At 35.6% G+C, this 23053-nt stretch overlaps 1 protein-coding gene across 5 annotated transcripts in view; it reads right to left on the minus strand.

Annotated features, from left to right (window-relative positions):
- The window catches only part of arhgef49 (Rho guanine nucleotide exchange factor 49), a 62002-nt gene that overhangs the window by 32011 nt on the left and 6938 nt on the right, over positions 1–23053 (minus strand). For 3 of the 5 annotated variants that reach the window (XR_012384983.1, XM_009304629.5, XM_005167568.6), the window contains exon 1: positions 15963–16057. The exons of the other annotated variants lie outside the window; for them this stretch is intronic. The gene's annotated coding sequence lies outside the window, so the exon portion shown is untranslated. Of the gene's footprint in view, positions 1–15962; positions 16058–23053 lie in introns of those variants that run through there. 5 annotated transcript variants of the gene reach the window in all.

The following is a 23053-nucleotide window of genomic DNA, read 5'->3' on the forward strand; positions in this document are numbered from 1 at the left end:
AAAAACAAAAATGCACTTGGAGTTCCTTTTACATGTTGATGATTTAGTTTTTGCTCAGTTCTGTTCAAGCTACTGTGGCATGAATACTGGTGCATGAGCTTGAACAAGACTGATGTAGAGATTGAATGAAGAAGATGCACAATTGTAGCTGGACAAAAGCTCACCAAGCCAGTGGTTATGACGCAGTTCCTTTAAATGGGGTGCTTGAGCAAGTAAGCTCAGAGTGGAACAATCAATGAGGCTCAGTACATCTTTTTTTGTAATTGGTATTTTATTAAATACCATTGTTTTCTTCTGTGTTACTATTTTACAGCTTGCTTTACAAAATGCTCTTGGTATAATTTTTATGTTTATTTGTGTTAATGTATAAATGTTAGTTTTTTTGCTTCACCCCATGGTTTAACTTAACTGCCAAAAAGACACTTTAAGACATATGGTGAGGATGTAGTGCAATATAGTTATATTGGTAATTTGGTGAAATCACAGTGAGCTTGCTGCAAGTTAAGAACTTTAATGATGCCAACTAAGACAAATTAGTTAAATCCACTGCGTAAACACGCTGGATAAGTTGGCGGTTCATTGTGCTGTGTCGACCCTAGATTAATAAAGGGATTAAGTTGAAAAAAAAAGAATGAATATTATTTTCATATAACACATTCAAAGCAGTTCAATTTTATTTGATTTGTTTAGATGCACAATGGTTGCTACAATTAAATCATCTTGATTCAATAAATAACTTTTTTAATGTTTATAACAAAAGTTATAAAAACAGCTTTATCAAAACTACATTTTGATAAATGAAAAATACTTTTTAAAGTGACTAAAAAGCCCTGATATTCTGTGACTAGGACAAAACAAACAGAAAAATGCCCTCACTTTTAATGTCTGGAATAGACCTTTTAAAATTTCACTTTATTCCAGAAATTCCATGCCCCCTGCAAACCCTGAACAAAATAGCTGCAAAACTGCACTGAAATCTGTGAGCTTATGTTAAACACAGGACTGGAAGGACAAAAAAAGGAGCTTTTTTTAAAACAATTTTCCTCTTCAAAACAAGCTTACCATTTCAGATGGCAAAGTTTTAAATCCTGTCAGGATAGCGTGCTTCAACAACGTGTCCCGTAATGTTTAAGAATTAGGTCAGTTGGCATAGATGAGGCAGTCTTTTGTGGCTGTTTGAATGCATTTGAACACGAGCCTTTACACACAAAAAAACAATCCAAACAAATGCATTTTTGACATCTACTGTAAAGTATTCAGATCCCATTTCCACCTTTATTTTATTTGGGGTTGACAAAAATCCATCTTAATATCAGGTGTAATTACACTGCACTTCAGTACCTTATTATCCCCTTATTTTAGCACCATCACTTTCTTGGGTCATATGAGAGAAAAAAAGTTATAAAGTAAAAGAGAAAGGACTGTATCCACAGCTCTGCAGGTGCTGTTTACACTACACTACACCTGCAAGTGTGGATTATGTGTCTGCTGTACAGTAGTGAGGCTGCACTCTGATCTAAGAAAGCTGCTCCATGGGGAATCAGAGGCTAAAAGGCCACATATTGATTGCATGTGCAGGTTTGTGTGATAGCACAGCAGGGGTATTTCTAGGTTTAGAGAGGTGGAAAAACAAGAATCTTAGAGATTCGCAGCGTGCTGCAAAAGACTGACCATATGAGATTGAACGATTTCGTCTGAGGTCACAATGGCCAAAGCAGATTCTAACCACTAGATTTGGGTTTCCATGAGGTCATACGAGTATTATGGTTGCAAAAATAAAATAAAGAAACAGCACAGAATAAAGGTTGATTTTAGTTAAAACGAGGATGGTAAACGTGAGCAACCAGGGCTAAACCAAAAGCCAATCTTGGATTAGCACCTGTTTCCCAATTTGCCTAATCCATGTGATCCTGCAGAAAGCCGATATACGGGAAAGCTAAGGAAACCTCCACCAGTTATTGATCATTGGCTGTTATCTCCTGTATCTTGCATGTAAGTGAACTAAAAGGCTATCCTCTTTGCTCACTTGCTCCTGGTTTATATTACAAATCCTAAACACCAATGAACTTTCAATAAATGATTTGGGAGAGTAAATTTTATCAAGACTATTATAGTTAGTATATCTTTTAACATCCAAAACAGTGTAAAATGCATCAGGAAATTTGTGAAACAAATAGAATATACTTAAAATATACCCCAAATCATAAATCACACACTCAATTATGTGGCATTGTTACAGTAATTAATTCACTCATTTATTCATTCATTCATTTTCTTTTCGGCTTAGTCCCCTTTGATTAATCTGGGGTTGCCACAGTGAAATGAACCGCCAACTTATCCAGCATATGCAGCGGATGCACTTCCAGCCACAACCCATCACTGGGAAACTAATTTATTTATTTTCCATTTACACAGACTACTATTATATAATATTATTAAAATATTGATCATTTTTATGACTTTAATAGAATAAAGTAAATATAAACATTTTACTCAAATCCATACTTAAGAAATCCATTAACCGTCTAAATGTTTAAATCCATCAAATGTTTAAAGAGTATATTTTCATAAAGGGTGTATAGCATTTATAATGTCTGAGACTTAGAGGATTTTAAATGTGGATCTGCACAAAACACTTGCACATGAGAATGCACAAATGAACGATGCAATCTCCTACAGTGAATTAGGCTCCTAGAAAACCTGACTTAGGCCTATCAGTTTATTTGTTGTGTTTAATTGGTGAAGCTTTTATCACATTATACGGTATTATCATGATATTGCCTTACAATTTTTTTTTAACTTTAACATAATATTATTATCATAAAGTAAAACAGATAACACCTAACAATAAAGTCCTGTAAGTAAATGTTAGTTAAATAATTAAAAGGGTGAGAAAAGGCCAGATGTACTATAGGTTAATATTACTTAAAAGAATGTAACATAATTTTATTAGATATTACTTCCATTTAATAAAAGCATAACAACTATGATTCTAAAGCATTATAAGGCATTAACTTAGAGTTTAACACCACCTCAGATTAATAAAAGCTTTTGTAGTTTTCATCATGAGTTTAGTTTAATGAACTAATGTTAAATATTGGAGCCTTATGATAACATACAATAGCCCTGTGAATAGTTACTGAAGTTTCAATCAATAATTCAGCATGTTGGAGGCTAGATTATCCTGTAAATGTGCATGTTTGAACTATTAAACTAACCAACTAGGTCATCAAGCATTTTGGCACTGTTATGAACACCATTATGAATCCACAAAGTGACTATTCTTAAAAAGCAGTCCAAAAGTAAAACAAATCTATTTTAAAGTGCTCCTGATTTGAATATTGTGCATGTTCATTATCACGCTAAACAGAATAATTGAATTTGAGCATATGTCTAGCCTGAATACAGTCTCAAAGCACTTCTTGAGCATCAGTGTCTGAGGCAAGTTTAGTAGAAGTGAAGTTGAGGTAGTTACAGTACGAGCGCGTGCGGTATAATCATATGCAGACCTGACGAGCTTCTCTATTACCTGTCAGTAGAGCAGCGCTCCGCACTCATTCTGACAACAGCAGCCGAGACAGAGCTGGGTTACGCTCTTCAAAGTAAGACGAGACGCCATCAAAACATGTTAGACTGAGGCTCAGGAGAGACTCAGATACCAGCATAGCCTGCTTAATTAGAATTCAACAGTGCCACGAGTTCACTCAACTCAACATTGCATGAAACAAAGTGTTGCATACAGCGATCACATGCATTAGAGCTGTGCAAAAAGATATACCATATGAATAATTTAAAAAGTCTATTGTTTCATATTATTGTTTATATTGTGGTCATGTAATTTGTATTTATTTGGTGCAATTATCGTGTATGGCCCTACGCCCAATGCGCTTCATAATCATAAGGGCGACTCTCTCCACACCACCACCAATCATGAGGGGGATCTCTCCACACCACCGCCATTAACATGAACCCAATATTACACTCTTTTACAGGGATGCAAACAGAAACATGAAAAGTTGCAGTCTTTGAGGTACAATATTTACATTTTCGATTTTATTTACCTTTATGTTGTAATCATTTGTTTTTGAAAAGTGTTTTATACTTCATTCATATTTATTTTATACTTCTGCATTCTTAATACAAGATTTGCCCTGAATAAAGTGAAACATTCTCTCAGTTAAACAGAAATTAGGGGAAAAATAAACAGGGGGGCTAATAATTCAGGGGGGCTAATAAATCTGACTTCAACTGTGCTTACAGTATATCTATACACATTAAATTAATTGAAATATGATTAGATATGAATGAGTAGTTCCCAGAGATGGGTTGCGGCTGGAAGGGCATCCGCTGTGTAAAAATGTGCTGGATAAGTTGGCGGTTCATTCCGCTGTGGCGACCCCGGATTAATAAAATGACTAAGCCGACAAGAAAATGAATGAATAAATGAATGAGTAGTCAGGTACATAATTAAAAATATAAAACAAACAGTCCATTACATGTGGTTGATATCTAAAGTTGAAGTCAGAGCTATTTGCTCCCCTTTGATTTTTTTCTAATTTAAAATATTTCCTAAATGATGTTTAACAGAGCAAGGAAATGTTCACAGTATGTCTGATAATATTTTTTCTTCTGGAGAAAGTCTTATTTGTTTTATTTCGGCTAGAATAAAAGCTTTTAATTTTTTATTATTATTTCTAAAAACCATTTTAAAGTCAATATTATTAGCCCCTTCAAGCTATATATATTTTCGAAAGCCTACAGAACAAACTATTGTTACTTTACCTATTCACCCTAACCTGCCTAGTTAACCTAATTAACCTAGTTAAGCCTTTAAATGTCACTTTAAGCTGTATAGAAGTGTCTTGAAAAATATCTAGAAAAATATGATTAACTGTCATCATGGCAAAGACAAAATAAATCAGTTATTAGAAATGAGTTATTAAAACTATTATGTTTAGAAATGTGTTGAAAAAAATCTCTCTGTTAAACAGAAGTTAGGGGAAAAATAAACAGGGGGGCAAATAAATCTGACTTCAACTGTGCTTACAGTATATCTATACACATTAAATCAATTGACTAAATTTACAGAAAAGGTACTATACTGTGATATACATCATGATCAGGATATGAGATTTCAGTCATATTCCCCGGCCCTAACATGCATGATGCTATTCAAGGTGAACAGAGGTTGTATTATTCTATTTATAAAAAAAATAAAAAAACCTTGACAGATAAACTACAGGGTGTGTCTTTTCCTGTAGCTCAAGATTGTTTAGTGAATATTTTATGCCTGTGCAGTGTTAACTGAGCTGTTGAATAATGCATAAGCTAGATTAGGTGAGAGAAGTATGGTTTGCGCGCAAGTTTTTCCATAAACACATTATTCTACATACATCTATTCTTAGACTAGAAGCCCTTTGATAAAAGCGACTGCATGCAGCGCTAGAAATTGGCACAAAGCTGTGCTGAAGTTACTGCTATCACTAATTGGTGCACGCGCGGATGTCACTGTCTTGCTGTAAATCCTTATATATCTGACCCTTGTCTCAAATAACTAACACAGATCATGTTATTCTGGCCAGCAAGAACACACGAGCTTGCATTTCCACATCAATACGGCGATGGATCAATGTCTGCCGGTCGTCTTGTTGGTGGATGTGTTTAATTGATGACCAGGCTGCCGCTTGCAATATCATTAGTGCATGATTTGACCCTGAAAATTGGTGTATGATAGGAATTATATTAATTGCAGCACCACTCTATCCTGATTCATCAATAAATCCTTCTCGCATGCTTCAATGCTGATTATGAGGGCAGACAGTATAGATCTCCTCCCTCTAATAAGACAGAACGTTGCTTACATAATGCATAGCGAGACACAGATAATAATCTTTTCTATGAAATGAATATGTACTGAAGTCCTTTGTGATGTAACCCATGTCGTTAGCTGATTTCTGCCTTGAGAAGCAGAGGGAAATGAAGCAGGATGATAACTGCTGATGAATCAATGCGTCACAGCTCCCCACAAGGATGTTTTGCTTCAGGAATTAAAGGGATAGTTTGGCCAAAAACAGAACATTTTATTAACTCTCACATTTTTGTGAACATGTTTGTATGGAGACCTGGAAGGGATGTGATGGTGGGGGGAAAATTGGTGGAAAAAAAAAAAACTGGTTGGGAAAAACAAAATGTATGGAAAACAACTGAATGATAGGAAAGTATATATGTTATTTCGTTCCATCACAAAAAAAGTATTTCTCCCATATATTTAATCTTGAAAGCACATTGAAATTAATATAAAAATGTCTTTATTCACTTTCTTTCCATTAAAGATGTGTGTCAATCATCGGCCTTCATATGCAACCTCTGAATCAACTAATGCATGTATAAGGGTTGACTGACGGACTTCTAATGTCGTTTAAAGTGACGCCAGTGTGATCAAGTGAAGAGCAGCAAATGAATCTCTCGTTTTCTTTGATAACAGAGGTTTTACTGTAAAAATGCACAAATCTATAATAAAAGTATTACATTATTTTAGTAACTGTTTGTGCTCATTTAAGAGAAAATTAGCAGTGTTTAAAATAAAACACGCAGGATGGATATGTTTACATATTATTAAGTGTATTTGTCTGTTTAAACACACACCCGAATACCAAAGTGTCCTGCGCTTTAGCTCCTCTTTAAGTTGAGTGTACAGAAGCTGATCTTGGATCAGTTTATCGTACAGAGCGCATCCGTCAGTCAGCGCTTATACGTGCATTTACTGATTCAGAGGTTGCATATGATGGGTGATGAACAACGCACATCTTAAATGGATAGAAAGTGAATGCAGACATTTTTATATTAATTTCAATGTGCTTTCAAGATTAAAAAATATGGGAGAAAAATGGGGAAATAGTGTACTTAAAGATAGGATGATAGTGGGATAGAATGGTAAAATATGGGAAAATCCCGGCAAAAACAGGAGGTTTGACATGTATGAAGTGAACATGAAGTGTTTGTGGAACAACAGTTTTGTGAGGGAACACAAACACACAAAAAAAAAAAAAATATATATATATATATATATATATATATATATATATATATATATATATATATATATATATATATATATATATACAGTATATACACACACACACAGTTGAAGTCAGAAATATTAGCCCCCCCTGAACTATTAGACTCGCTGTTTTTTTCCCCTCTATTTCTGTTTAACGTAGAGAAGATTTTTTTCAACACATTTCTAAACATAAAAGTTTTAATAACTCATTTCTAATAATAGATTTATTTTATTTTTGCCATGATAACAGTAAATAATATTTTACTAGATATTTTTCAAGACACTTCTATACAGCTTAAAGTGACATTTAAAGGCTTCACTAGGTTCATTAGGTTAACTAGGCAGGTTAGGGTGATTAGGCAAGTTATTGTATAATGATGATTAGTTCTGTAGACAGTCGGGGAAAAAATAGCTTAATGGGGCTAATAATTTTGTCCTTAAAATGGTGTTTTAAAATTAATAACTGCTTTTATTCTAGCCGGAATAAAACAAATAAGACTTTCGTCAGAAGAAAAAGTATTATTACTGTGAAAAATTCCTTGCTCTGTTAAACATAATTTGGGAAATATTTAAAAAAGAAAATTCAAAGGGGGGCTAAAAATTCTGACTTCAACTGTATATATATGCAGAAAATATGCCATGTCAAGGCATCTCTGGTGCAGTTTTCAATCATCGTCAATGTAGTGCAAAGTAAGGCTCACGAATAGGGTTCATCGTCCAATTTGACGAGAGATCAAATTTGGCTGCAAAGTGCTGAACATTTTTCAGTTCAGCAGCTACATTTTTACAACATGCCTCGTGTATATATATATATATATATATATATATATATATATATATATATATATATATATATATATTTATATATTTATACATTTAGTATTTCCCCACCATCAGTCAAGTCCCTTCCAGTTAGGGCTGTGCAATTAATCGAAAAGTAATAGAAATCGACATTCAGAACTTATAATCAATCAAATTTTTCCAAGTCGATTTTTTTCACTTACTTTCCTTACTGCGTGTGCAGTCACATGACCCCATTCATGTACGAGGCATGTTGTAAAAATGTAGCTGCTGAACTGAAAAATGTTCAGCACTTTGCAGCCAAATCTGATCTCTGGTCAAATAGGTCGATGAACCCTATTGGTGAGCCTTACTTTGCACTACATTGACGATAATTGAAAACTGCACCAGAGATGCCTTGACATGGCATATTTTCTGTTACATTAAAAAGTGTGTTCAATGTTGATGTTCATTTAAAAATAGTAGATAGTGTGTGTTTACTTCAATTATTTTTAAATCAAGTAATGCAGCCTTCATTTAAAAATCTCTTACGTGTACTGTGCGCGCATATTTACTGTATAAAACCTGTCAGTGAACTATGAGGGCAAAAAAATAAATGAAATAATTGTTTAGTAATCGTAATCAAGTAAAAATTTATCTCAATTAATTGAGATTAAGATTTTAGGCCAAAATGCCCAGCCCTACTTCTGGGTCTCCGAACGTTTGAGTTTCTTCTGTTAAACACAGAAAGATATGTTGAAGAATGTTGGAAAAAAAGCAGCCCTTTAATTTTATAATATTTTTGTCAAAAATGTTTTGTCAACTATTGAAGTCAATGCTTGCTTGTTTTACAAACACTCTTCAGATCTTGTTTTATGTTCATCAGAAATAAGTTCATGAAAGTTAAGAACCACTTGAGTGTGTGTAAATGATGATGATGATGATGGATTTTTGTCTTGTTTCTAGTACAAACATCCAAAGATTCTTTTTTTTTTCTTTAAAAAATCAACACATTTTTAAATCAAGAAGCACTTTCTAGACTAAAACTACTGTCTTGTTTTCAGAATTACAAGTTTTTCCTTAAACAAGCAAAATAACCTGCCAATGGGGTAAATAATCTTATTTCAAAGCAAGAAACTAGATTATTTAAATTATTTTTGACATACTATTTCTGAAAACAAAACCATGTTTTTCTTGTCTAGCAAATGCTTCTTACTTCTTGATATTTTGGCTAAAAACAAGACAAAACTCAAAGATAGAAAAGCATTGTTGCAGTGTTTTTTTGTCAGATTTTTAAAAGCAGCATATAAAATAATCACCAGATGCCATCACTGCACTCTAGCACCCCATTAATTCCTTTTTGCCTTCCTTGATCAAAAATATGAAAATAATAACAAAAAGCATGAGAATCAAAGCTTCATGATGATTAGTAGAACAACAAAACTCAACATTACTCATCCGAGAACTGTCATAAAAGCGGTTATATTTCTAGGAGTGTAAATAATGTGTTTGTTTTGAAAAGCCGATAGAGTCATTTGTTGTCATTCGTTCAGAGCAGGCTTCTCCATCTTCATTATCCCTAAGTGTGGCTCTGTTTGTGTTTTCATCCGATAATGAAACCAGCAGCTCTGGCAACAGTAACAACAACAAAAAAAAGCAGCCCACGTACCTGCCGACTTCACACTTATCAACCTCTAGAGTGTAAGAGAGGATACTATAGTTTGGTGTGAAATACTGTGAAGGTAACAAGAGAAAAGAGTGCCAAGGACAGAGCGGGATGAGAGAGGACAGGACAGGACAGGAGAGAGTGATTGATAGGTGAGAGCAGGAAGCCTGATAAAAGGGTTAGGTGTGGAGAGATGGAGAAACACGAGAGATGAGAGAGAGAGATAAAGTAGATCCCAGGAGCTGAGCTGATAGCTTGTAATAAAGCAGGACTGCTGTAAGATGCAGATGAGCCTGTGGCAGAGAGAGACAGAGCCAGAGCCTAGAGACAATAGTGATATCATGGAATCGCTGATAACTCTCATTTCTGTGTGGATTGGAGCAAAGCACTAACAAGCACAGACTTCAGCTTAAGGCAACAAACCACAATTATTTGCTGAAAAATTTCTACCCTTTTCACTTTACTTTTGCGAGGGAAATGCAAATAATATTCATTCATTTTCCTTCGGCTTAGTCTCTTTATTCATCAGGGGTCGCCACAGCGAATGAACCGTCAACTTATCCAGCATATGTTTTACATAGCGGATGCCCTTCCAGCTGCAACCCAATACTGGGAAACATCCATACACTCTCACATTCACACAAATACACTACGGACAATTTATGTACAGCACACATACACTAGCCATAGCCATATCACCCAGCAGACCAATTACTGACTGAAGCTAAGCAGGGCTGAGCCTGGTCAGTACCTCTATGGACCATATGGGAAAACTAGGTTGCTGTTGGAAGTGATGTTAGTGAGGCCAGCCAGGGGGCACTGTGTGAGTCCTAATGCCACAAGGAGACACCACACTGTCAGTGAGTGCCAACTTTCGGATGAGATGAGTGAGATGAGTCGGATGAGTCAGAACCGAGGTCCTGACTGTGTTAAAAAATTCTATGGGACTTTTTGTAAAGTGCGGGGGTGCAACCCCAGTGTCCTGGCCAAATACCCACTATTGGTCCTCCCAATCATCTCCATCCACTGAACTGGCTATGTTACTGTCTCTCCACTCCACATACTATATATCTGGTGTGTGGTGAGCGCACAGGCGCTGTTGTTCTGTGGCCGCCATCGCATCATCCAAGAGGATGCTGCACACTGGTGATGGTGTGGAGAGACCCCCTCTCATGATTGTGAAGTGCTTTGGTTGTATGAACATCCCCTTAAATACACTATATAAATACACATTACATTACATTTAACTTATGAGAAAAATAATAATAAGGAGAAACATACCATGTGTTAAAGCTTTGTGGCATTAACGTTTCACTGATTACCAAAGCAACTTAATGAGAAAATGTACATTTGACTTTTTAAATTAAACTTTTTTTTTTTCAAATTTACATTTTTATACTGGTTTCAAAGATTTGAGATGTTTCAAAAGAAGATTTTATATTTTATAAAATGAGCAATAATGTGAAATATTACAAATTTCAAATAGCGGTTTTCTGTTTTAATCTATATGAAATGATAAATCATTCCTGCGATGTTAATCACCCGTTTTAATAGTCACATTGTCAATATTTTTTTAGCGTACTCAAAATATACTTTATAACTATATTCAATTACAGCATTCAGCATAAATAAAGGTAATGTGTTTATACAATATATACAAAACAGATTTATTAAACAGATATTATTTTTAAAATAAATCTATTAAATTTCAGATTTATTAATAATAGTAATAGTTTAGTCAACAAACATTTTTAGTAATAGAAAGAGAATACATTTAAAGGGCACCTAGGTTTTTTTTTTTCAGATTTAATATAAGTCTTTTTTGTCTCTAGAATGTGTATGTAAAGTTTTAGCTCAAATATTATAAACTTAATATAAATATAATATAAACTTACTCTTAATCACATTTGAGGATGATTGCTGATCCTAGCGAACTGAACAGACCTTTTATTCCCGGTTGCTTTGCGTATGTTTGGTCTTGTTGACATATACACGTGACTATCGGGACATGTTAATGAGCGCAGCTGTCAATCAATTCGGTGGGCGGGGGGACCGCACTCCTACGTAAAGTTGCGGTCGATCATATGCCTGTCCAAACAGCTTGAAAAGTAAACTTTTCACCATAGGTGCCCTTTAAAATCATAACAATACATTACAAACAATAAATTACAAACAATAAATTACAAACTACAATTTTTGTTATGATAATATTTTTGTTTGCTTTTTTAAATTTTTATGTCATATTTTTCCCCGACATATAAATTTGGGTTTCTAGTCTTTTGACTGTTATCGCAAGTTATTTTGATTTGGGTTCAGTACTGACTAATCTAGTGCACAAATATAATGTTGTGACGCAACATATAGAAAATATTAATTTAAATGGGAGATTTATGAGGGGTGTACTCATATATTCTGAGCACTGTATTTAGTTACAATCTGATTTTGAATAAGTTTTTTTTTTTTAATAAGTATTTGCTGACAAATTACTATGAACCTGAACAGTGCGTTTCAGACTGACACCTACAGCAAACATTTAAATAAAGATGGAAATTCCTTTTTTAAATTACTGAAATGTCCATATCTATCCACATCGCCCATTCCTAATTGTGAAAATAATGATTTCTAATTTAATGAATGATTACACTTTTTCCATAATTGAACAGGTATTACTATCACTTTTAGATTTTAACAAATCTTTGCTAAAAAAAAAAAAAAAGTAAAAACCTTATCACCCTCTAGAATACTACGGTGGATCAGCCATCATTTTAGTCTTGATAAATATAACATAAAGAACTCTTTTTTTGAAAAAGCAGCAGAAAATTATGATTAGTAAGGCATCCTCTGATCTCCACAACACTACCATTCACTTCTCAGTCGGTGCAGTTATCTATACTACATCATGTGCTGTGGCATTAAATAGATGATCACACTTGTCTTTCAGTACTGCAGGACTGCTGGATGTCCTCAGGAGCTGCCTGTGGCTGTCATATTTCAACAGCTCCATATGAGCCTTAATAAGCATCCGTTGGGAGAACATCATAAGACCCACACAGCCCCGTCTTGAGGGGCCTCCCACACACACATCAGCTCTTTGTTGTTCTTTGTGAATGAAGACGGGATCAAAGCAGCGGATCTCTACGTGAAGGTGCCCCGAACTCCGTCAGAAGCACTTGGCCGGTAATGGGCTTTCATCGGGGGGTGATGAGGTGAGAGACAGGGGGGGAGAAAGGGGGATTAGGAAGCAGGAACAGGAGCGGGACGGCAATTGATCAGCTGTCATATCCGCTTACTGTAGGCTGCAGCAGTTTTCACAGGAAAATGTCCCATCCAACTGGGCAAGACGAACATCATCTCCATTTCAAAGTGGACCATTTGAATGAATGCAGCAACAGGATACAGTTCAGAAATTTGACAAAAGCCTCCATTTGGAAAACACAATAATGATGGAAAAAATGTTACTCGATGAATTAAATATAAATGTAGACCTGTTACCATGCTTTTGTTTGATTCAACCAGTAATAAATGCTGCTTTACTGCCGTTCTCTGATGGTATTCAGTTTAATTATTCCAAACATTCATCACGCATGAACAATAGTAGTTCAATGCCAATGCCCCACATACTTTTCAACATAGCTGTCTCCTCCTGCTGATAACAAAACCTAACCAGTTCACATACCAGACCTTTTATTTCTCCAAAAACCCATGCTCAGCATTCTGCACTGATATGAATGCGGCTCCAGCCTCAAGCCAGTGCAATTTAGCCAGTCTGAGGCAAATACGAAGGTTATCCCACTACTTAGTATGACTAATTAATATTTATGGAACAGTACGCACTTTTGTGCATATAAATGTTTTCCATATTCTTCATCTCAGAAATTAAATCAGACATCATGTTCCTGGTCGAACGAGAAAAGTGAGCCAATAAAACAACCCAGACTATATAGATATTGTACACACTGCAAAAGAATATGCTGCTTAAACTCCCAGACCCCCCCTAAAAACATGCACTAAAGTCAGTAGAATGCAATTTTAAGTACTAGTTTGTTATATTTAGTTTATCTGGCAGACTAAGTACATCCCATGAGCATCATATCAATATATGTCGATAAGGTTTAGTGCCAGTCACAAATTACAAGCTCATTGGTGATTTATGTAAAGAAAATTATGTCAAAATGTTTTTGTTTTTATTAGTAAATCCCCACATGTCCAGCTTTGTCCCACAAAATCACAAGCGCTGTCCTGCCACTAAACAGTCACCACATGGTCAGCACAACTTATAAAATTTTCACGAATTAATAACTTTTCAGGAAAGTTTGCTCTGCTAATTGGTTTTGAGGTATTGAAAGAAGTCATTTTAGACTACTTTCTTTCTAAATTATGCCACACCAGATCATCTTTCATCTGATGTACATTGTACATTTTTTACTGATCAATTTTCCCATAACATAAAGAACAAGGTTTAGCACGACGTCCAAGATGTTCTCAGGCTTCACTTTCATGAAAAGCAGATTCAAGGACTTTCTAAGGACTATTAAAGCACCATTAATTTTAAATCAAGCATCTTTGTAATTCATACCTCAGCATATGTAGTGCCATGAAAGTCCTTACTGTACTTAAAATTTCACTTACACTGAATATTTACACTAAAAATTTAATTTTCAAAAACGTTTGAGCATTTTAAAAAGTCAAGTTTAAAGAACTTTAATAAATTTGGTTGAACTCAACACAGATAATAGTCAAATACAGTTTCTTAAATAGAGGTAAAATGTCAGTGTTACTGCACAAGATTTAAATTTACGATACACACTTTATTTTGATGGTCTTTTGTTAAATTTTGGTTTCACAGAATCATATTCTCATTAGATTATATGTAGACTCAGTTTGGGATTGGGGTTAGTGTAAATTGACATATACTTGCAAAGTTGCTTACAGTATAGTCAGTTAAATGTCTGCTGAAGGAGCCAAATCAGCAGATATTAAGGAGACAGTCAACTAATACTCAAATAGACCATCAAAATAAAGTGTTACAGAATTTCTCAGTTTTTTCATTTCTGTTTTTGACAATTGACTACAATTTCAATTTTAAATTCAAAACAAATTTAAATTTAAATTGAATTCAAGCACATTCAAAGAAATGTTTGTTTTTAAGTACTTTTCAGGCCTTGAATCCATATGTCTGAAGTTCAAGTACAAGAAGCTTGTCCCATTATTGACAGTGGATGGTTATCAAACTCCAAAAAAAGCCCCCAAAAAAGTTTTCCATATGAACCCATAGTTTACCATAGTCTTCCAAAAGCACGTTATAGCTTGTGAGAAAGATATCTTACTTTTATTCCATTATGTACTAAAAATATACTTCACAGGACAGATCTACACCATTTGAATGAATAAAAAAAGGATTATAATTTATTTATTATTTATATAGTTATTGCAGCATTTGTGCTCCTCCTTTTTTTATTCATACAAATGGTGTAGATCTGTCCTGTGAAGTATATTTTTTAGCACATAATGGAATCAGAATTTCCCAGGTTTCAAAGGATATGATGGCAGATTTCATGTCTACCCAGGAGTCACCATTTATTTAGAAAGCCAAATCTCCAGAGCATCAGATAGCCCACCCAATCTTACAGAAGGTGTCGTTATCCCCTGATGAATACCATGCAAACCTGCAAGTGTCACTTCAATTTATTTTCCAATTTCCTGTCCGCCGAGATCCCCTCTCTCTTTCTATCTCGCTTTCTATGAAATATTGAGGAATGAACTAGCCTGTTTTCAGCCAGACACTGAGGTGATCGTCTTTTGCATCCTGGCTCAAGTTCTGCCCACACAACAACACAATAAATCAATGAAGCATTTCATTAGGGCAGACGGCTACATCTCCAGCAGGAGCGGTGCTCTGTGTATTGTTGAGGTGCACGGTGGTGGAGCGGGTCAGGCTGAAAACTCCAATGCTGGTGTTGTCACAACGAAACAGCCTGACCCTTTACTCCCATCGTCACGACAGCACGTCAAGGGGTCAGTGAGGCATGACAACCCGCACAACACAGGGATCGAATGACAGAGAGCAGACTATAAATGAATTCAGCGCTTCTCTATCTCTCAGTGTGTTTGCGTGTGTGTGTCTCCTGAGGTCTATCCTGCGCTTCAGATCTGTCCAGTGCCATCAGCAAAAGTATGCAAATCATATTCTCACTGCTCCACTGTTCGGCAAGTCTGATCTGCATATTCCAAACTCTAAAACCATGAGGACTCTCACAAGCAACAAAAAGCAGCATTTGTACATTGAAAGATTCATTTAAAAAATACTAAAACATCCCAGCATTTGATCATCAGCACAAAACACATGTTCAATCATTCCAATGCAATCCATCCCATTCAACAAGCAGACAATAAGAGGTTTTTAATCCCAAATGTGCACCAGCCAGAAGCTAAACATCTCAATTTAGACTCTCATACCTGTCTGTGCTGCAGAAACAACAGGTACGGGACGAGCAGGCAGAGCATGTGAGCAGAATGAGCGTCTCCTCCGCTGTGATGTGATAGCAGCATGTGAGCAGCTTTAGCTCTCTCAGCTATTGTTAGAGCCTTGAGCTGCGCACTGAGCATGCTCCAAACACAGCTCCACTCACCGTCGCCATGGACACCACTCAAGCACAGATAGACCTCCCTGATAGACTCTCTCTCCCCCCACCTGTCCGTCCCCTCAAGGGGTTTTTCCTTGTTTTTGTGTCTGTCGTCCTGTGAACTGAAGCACAGTTTCCCAAAGCAAAACCGATGTGCAACGTTCACTTGTGAAAGTTCACGCGACATCATCATTTTGTAAGTCATGAGTTAATTACCAAGAAAATTAGGTTTAATACATGTTGTGCTGGGGTGAGGGAAACAACTGTTTATGCAAACATGATTTGACCTTTAACAGTGCAGTCTGCCTGAATGAATGAGTGTCATCATATTGAAGGAATGTTCCGACTACAGACTATTGATTTACCAAGGTCAACAAGTCAATCTCGATTTTTAAAAATGTATGTATTTTTAACAAATAAATATGTTATAATAGTTGATTTAAAAAGTTTACAAGCACTTTTAGCAAATTTTTTTTAATTAATAAACTAAAAACTATTAACCTGCTGTGCTTTTACTGAATAGGCACTGTGCTGCATCTGACAGATTATTATAACACATAATTTAAAACATTTTTATCTGTTTTTTTTTTCATTTTTATTATTTGTTTTTATTTTTCTTATACTTTATCTATTTTTCTTATCTATTTTATTCTTGTTTATGTAAAGCACTTTGAATTGCCACTGTGTATGAAATGCGCTATATAAATAAACTTCCCTTGCCTTGCCTAAATACCAAGAAAAAAGGTATAAAACTTCAAATAAATAAATGACAGAATTCCAAAGCACGGGCACTACTCTGTCCTGGAACGCCATGCTGGATTGCGTGGCATTCCTCAGTATCCCCGTGAGAGAGCTTTCAGAGCATATTGGCTGTGCTGTGTAATTACAGTATGCTGCATGGGCTGCAGTGACCAGGCCATATGGACAGAGCTAATCCTCCACATCAGCACACACTCCTCCATACAGTCATCAGCATGCTAAACAGACATCAGCCGTCAGTCTGCTGTAATCCACACACTGGATCTCTACAGCTCAAAGCAAGGGATTTCCTTTTTGTGTGATCAATTGGGATCAAGTTCTGCAGCCAATGCATTATCAGCATTTGATACTGAGCTCCCAGATTTACTATCAGCTTCTTACATTACATTTTTACTGTACATTAGCCAAAGTGGCACTTTTATCAGAGACTAACGACTTATTTAGCATTTTATTGTGTCATTTATCTTTATAAGTTATTCATCTTAATATGTAGCTGTATTCGGGACTTTAATAGCTAACCGCATGCGGTTGTGGTGGAAGGGGGGCTTGACATAAAAATCCAGGTCCCTGCAGTTCAGTTGGGTTGGTTTAATGCACTACACTACAGCCAGTAAATGCTTCATCCATTAGCTTGAATGTCTCTCCAGAGGGCCGGTATTTTTTATATAGTCTATTTATGAGCAGTGGCACACGGTGCAAATACAATATGGCAAATATTATCCGATTAATAGTAAAACCCACATGGCTTCAATTAGAAACATATACACCAAAAGTAATACAATAAAAAAAAACATCCACTTTTGTAGTATGATGGTATTCTTGAATGTACCATGAACTACACTCACCGGCCACTTTATTAGGTACACCTTACTTGAGTGGTTATTTAAGTTACCGTTGCCTTTCTTTCAGCTGGAACCAGTCTGGCCATTCTCCTCTGACCTCTGGCATCAGCAAGGCATTTGCACCCACAGAACTGCCGCTCACTGGATTTGTTTTTATGAACATTCTCTGTAAACCCTAGAAATGGTTGTGCATGAAAATCTCAGTAGATCAGCACTTTCTGAAATACTCAGACCAAACCATCTGGCACCAACAACTATGCCACATTTACCAGGGACAACAACCAGTCCCTTAAATCATCTTTTCCCCATTCCGACGCTCAGTTTGAACTGCAGCCATCTTGACCATGGGCTACGTCCGAAACTGCATACTTCCATACTATATCGTATGCTAAAATCAGTATGCGAGCTGCGTAGTATGTCCGAATTCATAGAATTGGAAAAAATCAGTATGCAAGAAGTTCCCGGATGACTTCCGGCGAGATTCTGAAGTGCACATCCCATGCATGCTGCGCTTTCCCATGATGGCTTGCGAGAGAATTCATGAATGGGTGTGAAGCGACGCAACTGACACAGGTAGGTCACGTGACCATAACAAAATGGCGGATGTAGTATGTCCGAATTCCATTCATACTTTTCACATTCATACTGTATAGAATATAGTTTTCCAACGGCCGAGTAGAACGTTTCAATTCAAAATGCAGTACCTACTGAGTAGTAGGTGGTTTCGGATGCAGCCCATGTTTACATGGCTAAATGCATTGAGTTGCTGCCATGTGATTGGCTGATTAGAGATCTGCGTTAAAAAACAGTTGAACAAGTGTACCTAATAAAGTTGAACAGCAATTACATAGGTGTACCTAATAAAGAGGCTAGGGAGTGTTTAGTTCATATTTTTATTTATAGGCAGTTTCTTAATATTTTGTATTTTACCAAAGTTCCATTGTATTATTTAGTGGTTAATATTCTGCAATGAAACAGTAAACAGCAATATTCTGTGAATATTCAGTTTGAATTATTAAAATTTACTTAAACACTACAATTTTTGGAATTAATCGTGTGACCCATTTGTTTTGTTAAGCTACACTGGCAACAATTTCTTTTAGAATCTACAGTAACTTACTAGTAGCAGTTCACCAGTAACTTACTGTAAATTAATTACAGCAAAAACACTGTATTTACATTTACAGTCCCATTTATCTTGCTCTATTTACAGTCCTTTTCACAATGCAACTCTAAAATATAGAAACATACTGCATAACTGTCCTACAGTATAATTCAGTTCATATTATAGTTAAATACTGTGTAAATTATAAAAATTGTTTAACCTAATATTTAAACTAAACCTAAATAATATTTACATAGCTTCAAAACTAAAGATTTATTGGTGATTTTGCAAAATAACAAAATGTAATTAACATTCAATATTTCTTATAACAGATGTCTAGGTATGGAACAAAAGAAACAGCAGGATCAGACTACATAATATTTTTATTTGTAACAAAAATCACTGTGTCAATTTATGTGATTATAACTTGTATATAGAAGACAATAAGGGCCAAAGTCTTTGAATGAAATGTAAGACATTTCGTTGTGTCGGCAAGCACAGTTTGTCAATGCATCAGCAAACAGAACCAGCCAATGAAATTGCTCCATTTGAAACTATATTTGTCTCTGTGACACAATGGTTCATTACGATATAACTATATTACAAATGTCAGACTTCATGTTTATTCATACTGGCATGGATTTATACGCAAACACCAGATATTATATTACCATGCATAAAAATTGCTGTAAAGCATTACAAGATGTGCGCTGTCCAGTATGATGCATCGTATAAGATGAACTGACTGAATATCAAGCTAATATGCCGGTATGAAACAATAAATATTCTCATAACATGCTACAATTCAAGTTTTAGATGAGCCTCTTTACCAATGCTACAACAATGCGTTAATATATCAATTCCATGACCTTCCAAACTTCACAGTGCCCTTCATTTAGCTAATAGTTTTACTACAAGTCAAGTTAACCCACTGGACATTAAATTGCCTTCATTAGAAAAAAGCATAAATTTAGAGCCAATGAATTACACATTTTTAAACTGACAATGGTACAGAATGGATCCAGGTTTTTAATACAGAGCGTTTGTTGCAGTGTCTGGGCCAGTGGAAGCATTAAAGAGATTGATGGACCTCTGGGCTTGGAGCTGGTGGCCATGACACTCAAGATGCAGAGCGTCCACTGAGCAGCGGCCGTCACCCTGCCCAAAGACTCGCCATTCCTAATTTATGAGGGCTCTGCCAGACCTCAATAATTCATTCAGCCAGCTCCACACAGTGATCACTGGAGCACGCACCGCCTTTCACACAAGACCAAAAAAAAAATGTAATAAATAAATTCTCTTTCAGACTAGGTTTGCCTCTCCATTGTGAGATTCTTTTTTTGGCAACAGATGGACTATATTTGGTCCTGCACATGAATCAGCATATGACGCACAAATAGAAAAAGATGAGAAAGCTGATGCGGCATTCATTAAACTATCAAACCCACTGAACATTATATATAAAAATAAGCAATATGCAATGTTGTTTGTATCTGCGATAGCAATAATTCTTAAGATATTACATAAGCATGTTATTTATACCTATTACATAAAATGCTATTATTGTTAGATATGTTTTTAAATCATTTATTTACTGAATGATGTTAAAATAAAAAGGTAAAAGACATTCATTCATTCATTTTCTTTTTCGGCTTAGTCCCTTTATTAAGCGTCGCCACAGCGGAATGAACCACCAACTTATCCACCATATGTTTTACACAGGGGATGCCCTTCCAGTTGCAACCCATCACTGGGAAACACCCATACACTTTCATTATCCAATTCAATTATACCTCCTCAAAGCCTGACTGCATTAAAATCATATTAACTGACTTTTGCAGCATGGGATGTGATTGTTATTTGTATTATCAAGTGTTTATTTTATATTATTAAGTACTTTATTCATGTTTTAAAAGCGTGAAACAGAATTTGTGCTGTTCAATGCATGAGCTAGGGATGTCTTCACCAACGTCAAGAGCCAATCTATATGCCCTTGTAATTAATTCTAATTTAGACCAAAAAATAAATAAAAAAAAACTGTTGGATGAGTGAAAATGGATATATGGATGAGTGAAAACTTCAGCAGATATTCTGACTCTGATTGTCTGTTTATTTTGAACTCGGCTTTGGGCCACTCCAGCCAATATCAGAACAGCAATTACTGTGGAGGTGGGGGAGAAACATAGTAAGGCCCCATCTGATTGGTCAAATTTATATGAACAATTAATTCATTTAATAAATCTAATTTATCACACATCCGCAATAAGTTTATTATATATAATATTATCAACAATAATCTATTATCGATGATAATCTTGCAATATATTGGATAATATATACACTATACATATATTTGCAATGACATATTGTATATTTTTAGTTAAAAGCTCTACAAAATTTGTTTAAATTATTTTATAACACGACGACCCAGTGGCGCAGTAGGTAGTGCTGTCGTCTCACAGCAAGAAGGTCGCTGGGTTGCTGGGTTGAGCCTTTGCGTTTCTGTGTGGAGTTTGCATGTTCTCCCTGCTTTCTCGTGGGTTTCCTCCGGGTGCTCCGGTTTCCCCCACAGTCCAAAGACATGCAGTACAGGTGAATTGGGTGTTAAATTATCCGTGTTGTATGAGTGTCTGTGTGTGTGTGTGAATAAGTGTGTGTGGATATTTCCCAGAGATGGGTTGTGGCTGGAAAGGCATCCGCTGCGTAAAAACGTGCCAGATAAGTTGGCGGTTCATTCCGCTGTGGCGACCCCAGATTAAGGAACTAAGCCGAAAAGAAAATGAATGAATAAATCAATGTTTTATAACACAGTGATCTCACTAAGAATCAGAGCTATTTAACTGCACAGCAATCAATTTTTATTAACTGAACATTGAAAAATAATAATTTATATATTTATTATATATTCCGATGAAATCATAATTATTAGCCCCTATTTGAATTTTAATATTCTTTTTTTTTATATTTCCCAAATGATGTTTAACAGAGCAAGGAAATTTGCACAGTATGTCTGATAATATTTTTCTTCTGAAGGAAGTCTTATTTGTTTTATTTTAGCTAAAAATAAAAGTAGTATTAGGTTTATTAAAAAACATTTTAAGGTCAACATTATTAGCCCCTTTGAGCTATTTTTTTCTCAATAATCCACAGAGAAAACTATTATGTTCAGAAATGTGTTGAAAAAATCTGCTCTCTGTTAAACAGAAATTGGGAAAAAATAAAAAGAAGGGTTAATAATTCTGACTTCAACTGTATTTTGGCTACATGACATGGATTTCTCGTTTTAATTTAGTTTATGTTTAAAATAACATTGATATAGTCCTGTTGAAAAACAAAAACACACACTAAGACTGCTACAAGATTGTAATTAAAATAAAAAATAAAAGTAATTCAGACTATTAATAAAAATGGTTTTATGGCTTTGGTATAATAAACTATGATAACCCTGAGAAGAATGCATTTAAGGACACAACGCTTGTTAAAGATGACCCTAAAAAGTAGGCCTGGCGTACTCAAAGTGAGTATCTGTGTAGGATGTCATTAAAAATGTATTAGTTTAGCTCAAGGGCTCTATATCTGGCACCATTATGGGATGTAATATTGGTGGTGCAGTGTGATCGGATGATGGACAATCAATTGCACCGTGAAAAAAAAAAACGACTCGGCAAACACACTGACACAAATACAGAGTAAGGGCATCTCAGTCTAACACACTGACACACTGATGCAGCATCTCCAGCTAACTCGGTTCAACAAAGAAACCGTATAGAACACGCATATAGAATGTATCAGATGTAGGTCAGTGCTCAGCTATGCAGCTCCTGTACATTGCTCATATAGATGTATCCCATACTGAAGTTGCATTACTTTTTGCCAGCATTCTGGAGTCTGGGAAATAGCATGGGAACTGTCCCAGATTCCTCAGACGAGTCACGACTGGGGACTGCAAACGTGTACAATGGGGATGTATTGTCATTAATGCATGCACCCACGTCAACATGGTATTGACTCAGCTACAATATTCAGTGAAGCTGCTGTATACCAGTGCTATAATGGTTCAATGAGTGAATGGAAAGTTTAGTTAGACCATTATTAGGGCAGACTGTCTAATGTCAATGTTTACTTTATATAACCATATGCAACCCACATTCTCACAGTCAGGATTGGATATTTCTTTTAGATCTCTGATGCCCAGCATATTGACAAAGTCCAATCACT

This window comes from Danio rerio, chromosome 9 (genome assembly GCF_049306965.1).
Source record: "Danio rerio strain Tuebingen ecotype United States chromosome 9, GRCz12tu, whole genome shotgun sequence".
Taxonomy (NCBI): Eukaryota; Metazoa; Chordata; class Actinopteri; order Cypriniformes; family Danionidae; genus Danio; species Danio rerio.